Source organism: Momordica charantia, assembly GCF_013281855.1.
Source record: "Momordica charantia cultivar OHB3-1 chromosome 10 unlocalized genomic scaffold, Mcharantia_2.0 BLBB01000010.1, whole genome shotgun sequence".
NCBI classification, from domain to species: domain Eukaryota; kingdom Viridiplantae; phylum Streptophyta; class Magnoliopsida; order Cucurbitales; family Cucurbitaceae; genus Momordica; species Momordica charantia.
Genome location: NW_028275158.1, coordinates 13,628,259 through 13,643,933, shown reverse-complemented (window position 1 = coordinate 13,643,933; position 15,675 = coordinate 13,628,259). Strand labels below are relative to the sequence as shown.

The following is a 15,675-nucleotide window of genomic DNA, read 5'->3' as shown; positions in this document are numbered from 1 at the left end:
TCTGTTTTACAACTCACCAAATTTGGGTTACACCTGTTTCTTCGCTTCTCTTCTCTTCTTTCTCCCACGCAAGATTGTCCCAATCTTCATCTCCCTTAAACCGATTTCGCCCAAATTAGTCATTCTCTAATAATAATTACCCTCTCTCTCTCAATGATTAACCGATTAAATATGGTAACAAGATGCAAAATAGGCACATGATCTTTTTGTTTCTGCTCTCTCTCCCCATGTGATTGAGATTTTCTTTAAAATTCATTCTATCCTTTTTCTTAAAAAAAATTAATATTTGGAAAAATGTGTTTTTAGGTTCAATTATAAAAAATAAAAAATAAAAACCATCGAATTGTTTAAAAAATGCTCCATTTTTCTCAAAATATTCAATATTACCCCTAATCTTTCGTAAACATTTCAAAAAATGAGATCATTTTAATAGAAAATTGACATGACTGAATTGAGATGATGTAGTGACCAACGTGGATGTTTGCTGTGACAATTAGCTTACACTACAACAAATACGGTCTTTATTGACCGTTAAAAAAAGTAAGAATCAAATTCATGGTTGATTAGCAATGATGAAATGCATAATCATCCACATTAAAGGTCAAATTTATTATAGTGTTAACTAATTGTTCTAGGCAAACTTCCACGTTGGTTGTCATGTTATTCTATTTCTACAACATCAATTTTCCATCCAAAATGTTTGGGGATGAAAATACCCTGGACACGTGGAGGGCCCCCATTGGTGCTCCAAGATGACTCGTGAGTCATGCCCAGCTCGGACGGTCGAAACCACCACTACTAGCGTTGATAGATGCTAAGTATGGGGGCCGAGGTGAACCTGGCCGAGGTCCGACCTACCGGGAAGTTTGGTGGGGGCCGATGCGAATTACTGACACCAGCGTAATTATCGGGCATAATCGTCGGTCCCGAGATTACCGGGCGTAACCGACGATCCCGAGATTACCGAGCGTAACCGTTGCGAGATTAGCGGGACTACCACCCATAAGTAGAGGACTTCACTCTATGATCAGGTACGATGATTTTTGACCTCGAACTAAACTGGGAATCCGACCTATACTGACTTGATCGTCGGAGTGCTCACCTTTTTGTGCAGGTCCGCCCAAGTGTTCAGATCGGTCCGGAGGCCGAGTTCGAGCCGCAATCAGAAATACACTGTTGTGAATATCCTTGCATAAACACAAAATATCATTGGGTGTTTGCTCAATGGATATTTTTTAAATATTTATGAAAGGTCGAGACTTTTTAATAAATGGCAAAGTTCAAGATTATTATTATTATTATTATTTGTAATTTAGCATTCTTTTTAACTTAAATAAGGAGCATAAATTTAGAGTTATTATTTTTAAGATAATCATACTAAATCTTTAATTAGTTAAGTCTTCGATAAAATATGTTATAGATTATAGTGTAGACTAGAATTTCAAATTTGGAAATTATTAAATGGAGTATGGAGAAAATTGTAACTCTAGATAACACACATTTCATAAAAATGTAATAAAAATATAAAATTATAATGGTATAATTTATTATTGGAGGACAACTTGAACTTAGTTATATTCGATAAAAAAGAGTCGAGTTCAAGTCCCCAGCGTTGTTGTATTGAAAAGTTGAAAAGAAAATTAAAAATTTACTATTGGATATTAAATTTTATGTTTATCTATTATCTCTTTTGACTATTGGGATGTTACATTTAATGGAATATTGGATTTTATCATTTTGAGATAAGATATAACATTTGATAAGTATGTGTGTGTTTTTTTCCCTCTTTCCTTATTCATTTCTACTTCTAAATGCAAATTAATAGATTTCTAGATCAGATAGAAAATAAAGGAATATAATTGAACTATCATTATTTTTTTTAATACGACAAAAAGTTAGATACAAATTAAAACTCACAACTCTTTCAGTGAAGATATATGTTGGATATATGTCTTCAATGGGAGGAGAGTAAAATTTAAAATGTTATAAAGGACTAAAAAGATAGTTTTATTCATTACCATTTTTTTAAGACATTAATTACCATCTAAGTAGTACATAAATAAACTTTAATACAAAGTTAAATTAATATCATCTTACTAAAATATTATATCAATGACAATAGATATCAAACAAAAAAAATTCATAAAATCAGTTTCATTAAAATGATTACCCATCAATGAAAAGAATTAAATACTTATCTAGAAATTATACATCATCGTCCTTAGTTTTTATATTCATAAATATTCGACCAATCTAAAGATAGCTCAACTGTTCAAGGTAGGTCTTCGATCAAAAAGTCGTGAGTTTAAATCCTAATCCTCACCTATTGTACTAAAAAAGTTATCCATAAATAATATCTGTATTCTCAACATTTTGTAAATAATTGTTTAAAAAATATATTGTCCTCAATCCTATTTCAATTGAAAATATCTCACAAGTTGAATGGAAAATTTATTTACCAAGCAAAAAGAAAAAGAAAATAATGAAGAGAGATAGAAAATTGGAACGGAGAAAGGGTGAGAATGTCTTTTGGGAATAAAAATGAGAGTTGCACTTTGCAAACGAAAATGAGAGTGGGCCCAATAGATTTGTTTTGAATCAGAAGGGTGGACCACAAGTTGCTTTCACACCAATACTTGTCAAGCAATGGAAGCAAAGTGGCACTCAAATTCACGAATAAGTTTTTATTAATTATTTAATTTTTAACGTGAAGGCATTTGTTTAAGACTACCCAAACATCATAAAATATTGATGTTTAAGTATTTGCTATATTGAGTCTTAACACTCTTACAAGTTTATAATATAACTTAAATTATATATAAATTTTTATGATTTTATTAAACATTGATCCATGATAGCATACTCTTTATTTTATTTAGAACATACTAACCAAAGACATGATTACCATTAGGGACGCTAGGTTGAATTGTTCTAAAATGATTAATATATTATAACTTTTTTTAGGAAATATCTTGCAACGTCCACATCCGCGTTTCTCAGTTAGATCAATTTTAACCCATGGTTTATTACTTAAATTTAATGATAGTAGTGAAATTAACTTTGCTTTCTACTTGCTTAAAGTCATTGTGAAGATTTTTTAGTTTAACCAGGCCATTAGCTAAAGAAACGAATTTCAAACTTTTGGAAAAGTAATTTAGGTCTTCAACATCCCTTGGCAATCCATCATTTAGGTTTCTAAATTTTGGTGAAAGAGAAATGTTAGGGAAAGAAAGGATTTGAGAGAAAAATTTGTTAAACCCCTCTTGATTTAAGAGGTGAATAAACCTCCATGACATCATCTTTTCTACGGAAAAAAAAATTCTTAAGTTCAATTCTTCCCTTTTAAGCTTAGTCGCGCAGCCCATGAGTGCCCAAATCAAGATAAATTGAGTGCATTAATCGCAGATGACAGACAGAGGGAGAAGTTCCATTCTTACCAATATGCTTCACACATTCAATCTTTCTACTCCCTTACGTGATAGGGATTGTGATAGGGATCTAAAGCCAAGTGCTTACTTCAATTATACCTCTAAATTGAATGAGGTGCGAAAAATATTCAAAAATCAAGTTTTTTGCCCGAACCCAGTATCAATGAGGAAATGAAGGACTTCTAAAATAGGGAGTAACTAAGGGGGATCTTTGCTTAATTAGAAATTTGACCTGGACCTTCTTTCTTCTCGTGTGGAGCATTAAGAAAGTCATTGGCGACACCTTTTCCAGCTAGATAGCGAACAATGACTTAGCAATGAACATTAACAGAAAGCGGTAGGAAAATAGTACCTATCCCTTATGGGAATCGACCCTGTGTCTTTGACATGAAAAGACGATGTCCTAACCACTGGGCAAAAGGGACCAAAAGGAACGACGACGATCGACAACTCGTAGCAGCAATCCATGACGGCGAGCAGACTTGCAGCGGTTTCCCCCTCACCGACGATAACTTGCGACGGTCTAGCTAGATCGATGATGGGCACTCAAAACCCCTGCAACAAAACCGACGAATCTGACGGCGTTCGACGACACTTTTGAACGACCTGAGGTTCGAACTAGCAGCGATGCCCCTCACCTGGTGTGAACGGTGACACGACTCCCTCTACAAACACAAAACTGCGACACCTAGACCTTTAGCAACTAGATTTGCAACCTCGAGCTCAGATTTGCAGCGGTCCATCCTTTTGGCTACTTTTGGCACTGACCCACCTCAAACAAACCTAGATATGTGTTATCCATTTACATTTAATACCATATAGGCAAGCTTGAACCTCATCGACCTTAGATCTGTAGTGTCAGACTCTGTTGGCACTAAACCAACCTTAACCCGAGAGGTTTTACTAAGGTTCAGTAGGTAACAGAGCGTTTACCCTCTTTCAATTTCAATTAAGTGTTCGAATTGGATCCTAACTCAAAACATTATCTCTTTTGTTTTAGGTATCAGTTTAATAGGGTTTCAAATCGTGTTAGGACCCTTTGTAAGCAGACATTACTTGGGGGATGTTTGTTGTATTGTGGTTGTTGTTGCTATTGATATTAATGATGAGTTGTTGTAAATGCATGTTGTTTGTGTGAATAAGTGCATGGTATGAGTATGAAAGCATGTTGGGATATATTCTAGTTTGGCTAGGTTTTAGATTGGTGTCGTGTTTCTGATTGGGTTGTATTTATGGAAGTTATGTTACTCGTTGCGTATGATTAGTTATGTTTAAAGCATGTTGGTGTTGCTGTGGGTATGTTGTAAATGATGAGATGTGAATCCCAAGCAAAAGTAGTAGAACATGTTTTTGAATTCTCGTTTGAGATTTAAAAAATATAGAAGAACTAAAACAGAGGAAAAAAAGGGTTTTTTTAACCTTTGAAGACTTTCTTCACTTAAAACCAAAAAAGACACATCCAATGGATCTTCCTTGCTACATCTCCAGTGAGAACCCAATTTCTGGGAACCAAGATACAAATACAGGGAGAGATTTGAGAGAGAGATTTCGGTTTTGTAGAGCAGGGAAGAATAAGAAGGGAACTGCAAAACTCTTCTGCACTCTAACCCACGTATAAGTACCTTGTGTCAGAATCGAGAAATTCTATGGCTCGAATCTTTAGTATTCTCTTATTTATTACCTATGTCTACTATTTAGGCAGAATACCGTCACCCATTGTTACTAAGAAACTAAAAGAAACCTCAAAAACGGAGGAAAGGGGAGTTATATTTAATTAATAATATAAATTTAATTATTATTTAAAATAATAATTAATTTAATTATTAATCGAATTATTAATTAATTAATTTAAATTTAATTAATAATTAATAATTTAATGAGTAATTAATTAACTAAATATAAATATTAATTAAATAAATAATTAACAATTAATTATTTAACTTTTAATTAAATATCACATATTTAATTAAAACTATATATTTGAATCATATTCAGATGCATCTCTCTTGACATCATCTCTTCTACCGAAAAAAAAAATCTTAAGTTCTCTTCTTCCCTTTTAAGCTGCGCAGCCTGTGAGTGCCCAAATCAAGAAGTGCATTAATCGTAGATGACAGACAGAGTGAGAAGTTCCCTTCTTACCCGTATGCTTCACACATTCAATCTTTCTACTCCGTTACGTGATAGGGCTCTAAAGCCAAGTACTTACTTTAGTTACACCCCTAAATTTAATAAGGTGGGAAAAAAGGTTAAAAAATCTAGTTTTTTCCTGAATCCAATGGCAATGAGGAAATGAAGGACATCTAAAATAAGGAGTAACTAAGGGGGATTTTTGCTTCATTAGAAATTTGACCTGGACCTTCTTTCTTCTCTTGTGGAGCCCTAAGAAAGTCACTAGCGGCACCTTTTCCAGCTAGATAGCAAACGGTCACTTAGCAATGAACATTAACAGAAAGCGGTAGGAAGAGTACCTATCCCTTATGGGAATCGACCCTGTGTCTTTGACATGAAAAGACGATGTCCTAACCACTAGACAAAAGGGACCAAAAAGAGCGACGACCTATGGTGGCTCTCTTCGAACGACGACTCCAACGGTGTCGACGTCCTCGACTTATATGTGACTTAGACCACGCCATACCCTCACCTTCGTGCGAGAACCTCTAGAAACCCACGAACAGTGCAAACCCCCAGTGAGATCACCAACTCGTAGCAGCAATCAATGATGGCGTGAGACAGCAGACTTGCAGCGGTTTCCCCCTCACCGACGACAACTTGTGACGGTGTAGCTAGATCGATGATGGGCACTCAAAACCCCTGCAACAAAACCCACCAATCTGACGACGTTCGATGACACATGTGAACGACCTGAGGTTCGAACTAGCGGCGATGCTCCTCACCTAGTGCGAACAACGACAGGACTCCCTCTACAAACACAAAACTGCGACACCTAGACCTCTAGCAACTAGATTTGCAACCCCGAGCTTATATTTGCAGTGATCCATCCTTTTGGCTATTTTCGACATCGATCCATCCACTCCTCTACAATTATGCAGGGGATTTATATTTAATTATTTTTTAAAATAATAATTAATTAATTTAATTATTAATATAATTAATAATTAATTAATTAAATGTAAATATTAATATTAATTAAATAAATAATTAACATTTAATTCTTTATCATTTAATTAAATATCACATATTTAATGAAAACTATATTGTAACGCCCCAGGCATTTCACCATTTCCAAACAGGGACCGTTACTAAGACTACCTAAAATTTTTCACATAAACAAGAGAATTGTCTCCACAACAATACTAAGCAATAAAGCCACCACGCTTCTCCTGCGCTACTCTGATTTTCAACACTCACGAGAGCTTGAACAATTAGAACAATACCACTAAATATTTAAGAGAAACTCACATCCTATACAGATAAACCATTAAATACCGACTTCACAGCAACCAAACCCTTCAAGGAAACCTCTACTAATTATAAACCATCCACTAAAAGAAAATTAACATCTCGAATGACAATGAAGCATAAACTAATTCAAGTACGATCAACTTAAACAAATGTATCCATAAATATCCTAAGTAGGTTACAATCCCGTAGTTCAAGAACTAACAAAATTAATGCTCTAAAAAGAATAGTGAATCGGCAACCTTACAACATTCTTTAGACAATAAAACTAAACAAAACCAACCACTAACAACACAACTACAAGATTAAATAGCCACAACTATCCTAACTAAAGAAAATTAATTGCACGCAGCATAGCTAATGATCTTTCCGATCAAGCCTCACACCATCCCAAGAGCTAGCTCGATACCTGCAAACTGGAGGGGAAAACGAGGGATGAGTACAACCACAGTACTCAGTAAGCAGCCCTTATCTGAAGGGTCATGCACAAACAGCATACTTATCAAGGAACAACGTGTCATGCTTATTAAAGAATCAACATATCATGCTTATCACAACTCTCGAGCTTTGAGTAAATAGAAACATATCACAAGAAGCAATTTATGCAAATGTTTAACTCTACATGTACCGTACATGTCAAACTCATCCTTACACATTAACTACCAACCTCTAGTCTCCCTAACCTCTCAAGTACCTCTACGCTTATCACAGTTATCCTAGCCTTCCACAGATAACTCCTTCGAGTAGAGTCGGCCCCTGACCATTTTTACCCAGAGCCCCGACACTACTGCATCGGCCCTCGACCATTTTTACCCGAGATCCCGATGACTTCACCATCTATTGGCCCTTGACCATTTATACCCAAGGCCCCAATAGTATTCCTTTCAAAGACTCCTCGCATCGACCCTCGACCATTTATACCCGAGGCCTCGACACTCATCCTTATCAAATATTGGTGTATCGACCCTCGACCGTTTTTACCCGAGGCCTCGATACCCAATTAGTGACGTATCAGCCCCCGACCATTTATACCCGAGGCCCTGACACCCACCCAATCACTTTCTCCAAAAATCCAACTCTCACCAGAGTCTTACTATATACTTTCTTAAGCCACTACCCCTGCATCTTTCAACTCACAAATACAATTCAGCATGTTTCCACAACATAGACAACTTTCTAATAATGAGATAATAACCCAATCATGCTTAATATCCAACATCATTATTTAACAAGCATTACTAAGTATAATAACTCACAAAACCCGCCGAACAATTCATGCATATCCACGCAACAAACGTTACCACATCAATACTCAACAGTTTAGCAAAGCAGAAATCTCACCATTTTCATCGACAAATATCCAACACTACTCCAAGTATTTCGACTAACACAACGAGAATTATTTAGCACAATGACGTAACAAAATTAGCATTAAATGCCACAAAACCAGCACATTAGAGTCCATTTAACATACATTAACGCACGCACACGCCCCTTGTCTACTTACTTTGTTATGTCTCAAAACTCTCACAAGAGTCCTACTTGCTACTACGCCATGCCTCATGCATCAACAATCTCATAACAGTCCAATATGCGATACACCAAAATGATCATATGTAATAGCCAATCAATTTAAAATAGTCCAACATGATCCAACAGCTCCAACAGGCATCGTTCACAGAAAAAGCACAACCAACCACTTAACCAAAATATAATTGATAAATACCCAACATACATCAAACACAACCGATTTCTCCTAAATATTCAATATGCTTTCGAAACAACAGATTATAGTACCGGTATACAAGTTTCATCATGAAAACCAATTAGAACATAACAACAATTCAATCATAGTCATCCAAGATTACCTGGCTACAATTTATTCACACAACCACATAATTTTCCCAAGATATATCCACAGTTTTATCAACAATGACGTTTACTAAATGATAAAAACGACAAGCAATATGCAAATATCACACATGGGCACACGAGCGAACAACCATATCATATCAGCACACAACAACCAATCCCTCCAGTAATAAACTACTTACAATCATTAGCCAATATTCATAAGACACAATTAACTTACATATTAATAAATAATAAACACACCGAAAGCACCACACAATTCATACATATTCAATCAGCAAACATTCCCCAAGTAAGAACTACTTACACAAGGGTCCTAGCACGCTACTAGGCTCGCCGAAGGATTGCCTACGTCAAACGCAACCAACTCGGGTTAGAATTCATCTAAAAACATGTAATTTAAATCGAAACAAGGTTTAGGTGAGTTATTACCTACTAACTCACTCTAAGACCTCTTGTGTTAGGAGTGGGTCGATGCCGAGGAGGTCCAAGCTTCCAAATCCAAGTTTGAAGGACTTTGCGCTTGCTGTTTCGATGTCAAAAAGTGATGGGTAACGCTGGTTTGGCTTCGATTATGGGTGGGTCAACGCCGAACCAACGCCGGAGGGGACGAGTAATGAAAAACGAGCTTCGAACGGGTGTGGGTAAACTTCAAACGGGCCGGAAAGCTACTGCTAGCGTCGGGGAGGGCTGGACGCACCAGATCTGGACTAATCGAGGAGTTGCGTCACCATTTCAACCGCTGAAGAACGTCGGGACGCCATGAACTGAGGCAAACATCGTCGGAACGCCATGACCCGCCGCTGCAGCACCGTCCAGTGCTCGGGCTGCCGCAAAACTGACGCAAAACACCGGAGAGAAGATGACCGCAAGGATGCGCCACCGTAGGAAGTCATCGCGCGTCGGGTCAGTTACCGGAGGAACGTCGAGGGGACGAGCGTGTTCGGATTCGTGGGTCGCCGCCGAAAGAGTAGATTGCCGTGGGCCATGGTGTTGGGCATCGGGGTCGCGCTCTGTCGGGTCCGTCGGATCTGGGTCTCGCCGCCGCAGGGTTGCACTGCTGTCACGGGCTGTCGGATCGTGAGCCGCCGTGCAAGGATCTGCGTTGCCTAGAAGGAAGAGCCGCCGGAGAAGAAAGTTTGAAGGGGGGGTTGACGACTAGAGGAGAAGGAGGGGGAAAGAGAGGCCACTTAGGGTTTTCTTTGTTTTATGTTTATTTTATTTATTTTGTTTTTAAACCAAAAAGCCCACATTCCCAATTTTTAAAGAATCCTCTTAATTAGTTTTAAAAATGAAAAGTCCAACTCCCAACTCTAATGGAAAGCCCATGGGCTAGAGGAAACTAGAATTCTATTTTCAAATAGTTCTAACGGCCCAAAACAAGAAACCCGAAATAAAATAGCTAACTTAAACTCTAATAGCCAATAATAATAATCCAATACGTAGAAATTAAGAGTCCCAAAAACCATCAATTTAAGATTTAACTAAAAATCTCCTACCCAGGTCGAGAACTTAAATTATCTTAATCCAATGAAATTAAACTTAGTTCTACTTTAGCCAAAAATTAGAATTTCAAAATTATAAAATCCAAGAATTAAAGTTATCAACTTAGAGAAAAAAATCCAAAGACACTATTTATCTCTTAAAATAAACAAGTCAGAGAACGCGGGGCGTTACATATATATTCGAATCATATTTTTAATGTTCATCTTATGCACATTAGTTTTAACCTATAGTTTTAATATGAATCCAATTTATATTAATTATTATTTGAATCATGTTTAAATATTCCTCTAATAATATATAGTTTAATTTTGAATCTTTAATCATTCAAAATAAACTATATATATATAATGTATCGTTATATACATTATAGACATTTCCTTATTTATATAATTTGAACGTTTCAAATTCTTTCATAATTCTTGATCCTCGTTTTACCCGTTGTGAGTTAGGAAGGGGATCTAATGGACCTACAGATCATAAGCTCCAACGATACGATATTAATAGATTAAACTCATTAATCATATTAAAGACCCAATCTGCACTCTTCTCATTGTAGAATATTTGTGTCCATGAAAATAAACCATCAATGGTAAGTCAATCCTTGACGAGCGTTTGTAACTTCAGCTGGGTCAAATTATTGTTTTACTCCTGAGTTACATTTTGCACCTTAAGTACCACTACTCCTCTAATGAACAACCTCTTTATTGTCCGACCATTAAACAGAAGTCCCTCTCAAGCCAGTGAGAGGGTGGGGCCTCATGTTCAAGTCCTAAAGTCAATATTTAAAGGAACACTCATCTGCTTACCCTAAAGTCGGGAATAAGTGAATTCCATCTTGCATAGTTATGTTTGTTGGTTTTATGCCCTAAACTCGTGGTTTATAAACATAAAACAAATATTCATTCAATAAAGTTTTTATTGATAGAATTGCATTAACCCCCAATAAACTAACATCCGCGGTTATGTGATGTAACTAGAACAATATATAACAGATATACAGTATATATTTAATATACAACATATATATTTGATATACAGTGAATTTATATACAGTATATATTCGATATACAGGTGGATAATATTCTAGTAGTAACCTAAAGGGTCTATAGTATATGGATAAGGTTGGGTACCTTATCCTGATAACACTATGGATACGGCCCACTTTGTAATAGTTACAAATGACTTGATTCAGGTTGTTCATGTGGAGACATGCGAGTGAGGGTATCCTATACAATGAGTTTGTATAAGACCGGACCGCGAAATAATTAATCTTTAGCTGTAACACCGTTAGCTAATAGATTAATATTTCAATAGGATGATCAGGTAGCTCGATCTCAATCCTGAGTGAGTTATGGACTCCTGCCTGTTAGAGCTCATCCTTTGATTTGTATGGGTGAGAGTGGCCCAAGTCGCCAACTCAATATACCTACCATTTTGGGAACGAAACCGAGTAGGGAGCTGGGAACATAACTACACAAGATGGAATTCACTTCTTCTTGACTTCAGGGTAAGTAGATGAGTGTTCTGTTAAGTGCTGACTCCGGGACTTGAATAAGGGGCCCCACCCTCTCACTGGCCCGAGAGGGACTTTCGGTTATTGGTTGGACCATATCCGGGTTGTTCATTAGAGGATCACCGGTATTTAAGGTACAAGATGTAACACAGGGGTAAAACAGTAATTTGACCCAATTATGGTTACGAACACTCGTGAAGGATTGACTTACCATCAATGGTAAAAATCTGTGGACGCAAAATATTCTACAGTGAGAAGAGTGCAGCTGTGGCTCTTTAGTGGAGTGACCGACAGTTAATGAATGTTGATTAATTTGGTTAATGAGTTTAATCAACTAATCTCGTATCATTCGAGCTTCTGATTTGTAAGTCCATTAGGTTCCCTTGCTAGATCGTAAAGGATAGTTAAGAACACTTAGTCTTTAAAAGAATTTGAATTGTTCAATTTCATTAAAGGGAATTAAGGTTAATTTTATGAGATTCAATTAATATAATGTATGTTGATACATTATAATATAAAGTTAATTTTGAATTGTGTTCAAAATTATGAGAGAGAAGTATATTAGAATTTGATTCTAATATGGTTGATTAATTTAAGTTTAATTTAATTTAATTAAATATAATTAAATTAAATTAATGTGATTTGGTTAAATTAAATTAGATTTAATTTAATCAAATTAATAATTATTTTGTAATTAATTAAATTAGATTTAATGAAGTATAATTAAAATGGTTTTAATTAAATTAAATAATAAAAAAATAAAAAATAAAAAGGCGAACCACCATTAATGGTGGAAAGTGGGGGATGTTTTCCCATAGTGGGAAGTGGTGACTTCCCCCTCACTCTTCCTCCGTTATAAAAGGGAGGTTCTCCCCTTTCGGTTTTTCCCCCCCAATCATCAATTGTATGAGTTTCAGAAACTCTAGCAAACAACCTCTCTCTCAATCTCTCGATCCCTTTCTCAGTTTTAAGACGGTTCCCACAAACCGAGTTCTTAACTTCAAGAGGATAGCGAGGAAGACTTTGTGGTGGCATTGGTGTCTACACTAAAGATGTGTCTTCAAAGGTATGTATCACTAACTTCCTTTTACTCATGCTTATGTTTTTTTCTTTGTTGTAATTCTAAGACAAGATCGAAGCACAAGTGTTAGCGCGCTTTCGCTGCGGGATCTATCCCTTCAATTAGTATCAGAGCCTATGCTCTACTTTCGATCTTGTTTTGAATAACAAGGAAAAGAATGGTGGGTGTTTTGTGAATTGCAAATAGATGTTTTTGGGTTTTGGCATTAGATTTACAATTTTTCCATTGATTCGATCAATGTAAAAGCCCGTTGTTTTGGGCGTTTAATCCTGTAAATCGAGTCTGTAACTTCGTGTCGTTCGTGGCAAGGAGTTGCTGTGAAAGAGTACTAGAAAAGTGAAGAAAAATCGGAGGAACCGGGCATACAGTGCCTCAGCGTTGGGGGCGGCGCCTAGGCGCCGGACAGTGGCGCCTATGCGCTGCCAGAGTTGCAGAAATTCGAGAGCTCGGGCATCTAGGTGCCGGGTTTTAAAAAAAAAGTTTCTTTTGTTTTGTTTTATTTCTTATAGGAAGCCAAAAACCTGTCTATTTTGCTATTTAATTATTATGCTTTTTGAATGTATACTTAATTAGTTGTATATGTTGCATAAAATATGCCATATAGTTTAAAATCCCACCAATGGTTAACCATGTTCATGCATCATATGTATATAATAGTTATAATGTATGATAGCTTGATTTATTTTCATGATTAATTAATATAAGTGTTGTATTAATTAGATGAAAATAAAGTTGTATTGAGCATGACATTAATTTAGTAGATATAAATGTTATATTTATGTATGTTATTGATGCATGATTATAGTTTCAATTTCTTTAAATTTATAAGTATTATAAGTTTGGTGAATAGAAATTAAAGTCTATAATCAAGAATTGCATGCAAACCCTAGGTCTTCAATAATTAATTTTGAAGGGGTTTGAAAATGATTATATCCTAGGTTATATACTTTTTTGTTTTGGTTTTAAATAGGTTTAAAACGACGAAATAAAAGGTTAATATAAAATATTGCCTATAAAGGAACCTTGTCTAAGGAAGGTTCTGTCTCGGTTGAGGTACTTAAGCTGACCGTAAGGGAACACCTCTACCTGGGAATCGACCTATGGGTTGAGTTAGTCAATATTTTATAACATGCAATGATGTGGTTAGTTCGTTAGAGTGTTTAATGAACTAAAACATTAAGTGTTAAATAAATCAAATATAAAAGTTATATTGGGCAAACTAATAAACTTAGATAATTTCATTTAGTCGGATTTTACCTAAGTAATAACCCTAGTTGTAAAATACTAAGTGGAAGGATTAGGTGTATATATAAAATATACAAAGTATATGAGATATATGTGGTATACATATACATTGTTTCACTCACGTTCTCCGTATAAGTTTACACCGTGAGTTCCATGCTCGACCTCGTGTCACCCTGGGCGTGGCCTCCCTACGGAAGGTGTTTGCATGGTTCAATACCAAGGTGGATGGAGAAAGTATTTATAGGAATTGGGAGAAGGACGTGTGACAATACATCTTGCGGTCTCCTCCATTGGTTTGCAACGTGAGGTTTCATACACGGCCTACGTGTTGTCCTGGAGTGACCATCCCTACGGATGGTCTGTTGTATGGAATCAAAATCAGGGTGAACTCAAGAAATGGATAAGGTCTTTTAGGTTTTGCACCAATATTTTGTTGGGTTTTATGCCCTAAACTCGTGGTTTGTAAAGATAAAACAAATATTCATTCAATAAAGTTGTTATTGATAGAATTACATTAACCCAAATCCAATAAACTAACATCCTAGGTTATGTGATGTAACTGAAATAGTATATAACAGATATACAGAATATATTTAATATACAGCATATATATTTGATATACATGTTGGGTACTCTGTCCTAAAACTCGTAGTTTGTAAACAGTGAATATTAATGTGAGGTTATTCAGACAAATGCTGTTAAATGAAAGTGAATTTGTTTTTTAATAATAAATCCAATAAACTACGAACCCTTGGCTATTATAGTGAGTACTTGGACTTTATGTGGAGACATAAATTGGATCAAGTTCAAGTAAATAGCCTAAACAGTCTATAGTACATGGATCAAGTTGGGTACTATTTCCTAGAGACACTATTGAATACGGCCCGCTTTATGATTGTTACAAATGTTGTAAGGTGTCATAAATGAAGTGATCCTGATTTTCGTGTAGAAACATGTGAGCGGGGGTGTTCTACACAATGAGATTGTGTAAGATTGACCCTGAAATAATCACTGTTACGTATTAACACCGTTTACAGATAACACTGATTAATCTCGCTTATCGATGACTTAAATAACTTGATCTAAATCCTGAGCCATCTATGAACTCCTATTTATTCAAGATTCTCCCTTGATCTGCATAGGTGAGAGTAAGCTCATCACCGCTGCTCAATATGCCTCCCATTTCAGGGATAAGACTGGGTAGATACTTGGGGACATAGAATTAGTAAGACGAAATTCACTCCTACCCGATTTAGGGATAGTAGAGAGGTTGTTCCCTTAAGGGCTGATCCCGGGTGTTGAACGAGGGGCCCCATCCTCTCACTGGCCCGAGAGGAATTGGATTTAGTGATTTGATCCTAAATCAATTGTTCATTAGAGGGATAGTGGTACTTAAGGAGAAAAAATGTAACTCAGGGGTAAAACGGTTTTTTTTTTTGACCTAGCTGAGGTTACGAACGGCCTGTGAAGGATCAACTTACCGATGACGGTTATATCGAATGGACACAAATATATCTACAGTGAGGGGAGTGCATCTACAGGCTATAGTGGACAGTCCTGTTAGTTAACGAATGTTGATTAACTAAGTTAAAGAGTTTGACCGGTTA

The 15,675-nt window shown here is 36.2% G+C and overlaps 1 long non-coding RNA gene across 1 annotated transcript; it reads right to left on the bottom strand.

Moving 5' to 3' along the window:
- Window positions 1-6,938: 6,938 nt before the first annotated feature.
- LOC148208601 (uncharacterized) lies at window positions 6,939-9,921 on the bottom strand. Its single transcript, XR_015787277.1, has 3 exons — window positions 9,156-9,921; window positions 9,031-9,071; window positions 6,939-7,267 (listed from the first exon to the last, which is right to left on the bottom strand). It is a non-coding gene; the product is annotated as an uncharacterized LOC148208601 (long non-coding RNA).
- Between the last annotated feature and the right edge of the window lie 5,754 nt (window positions 9,922-15,675).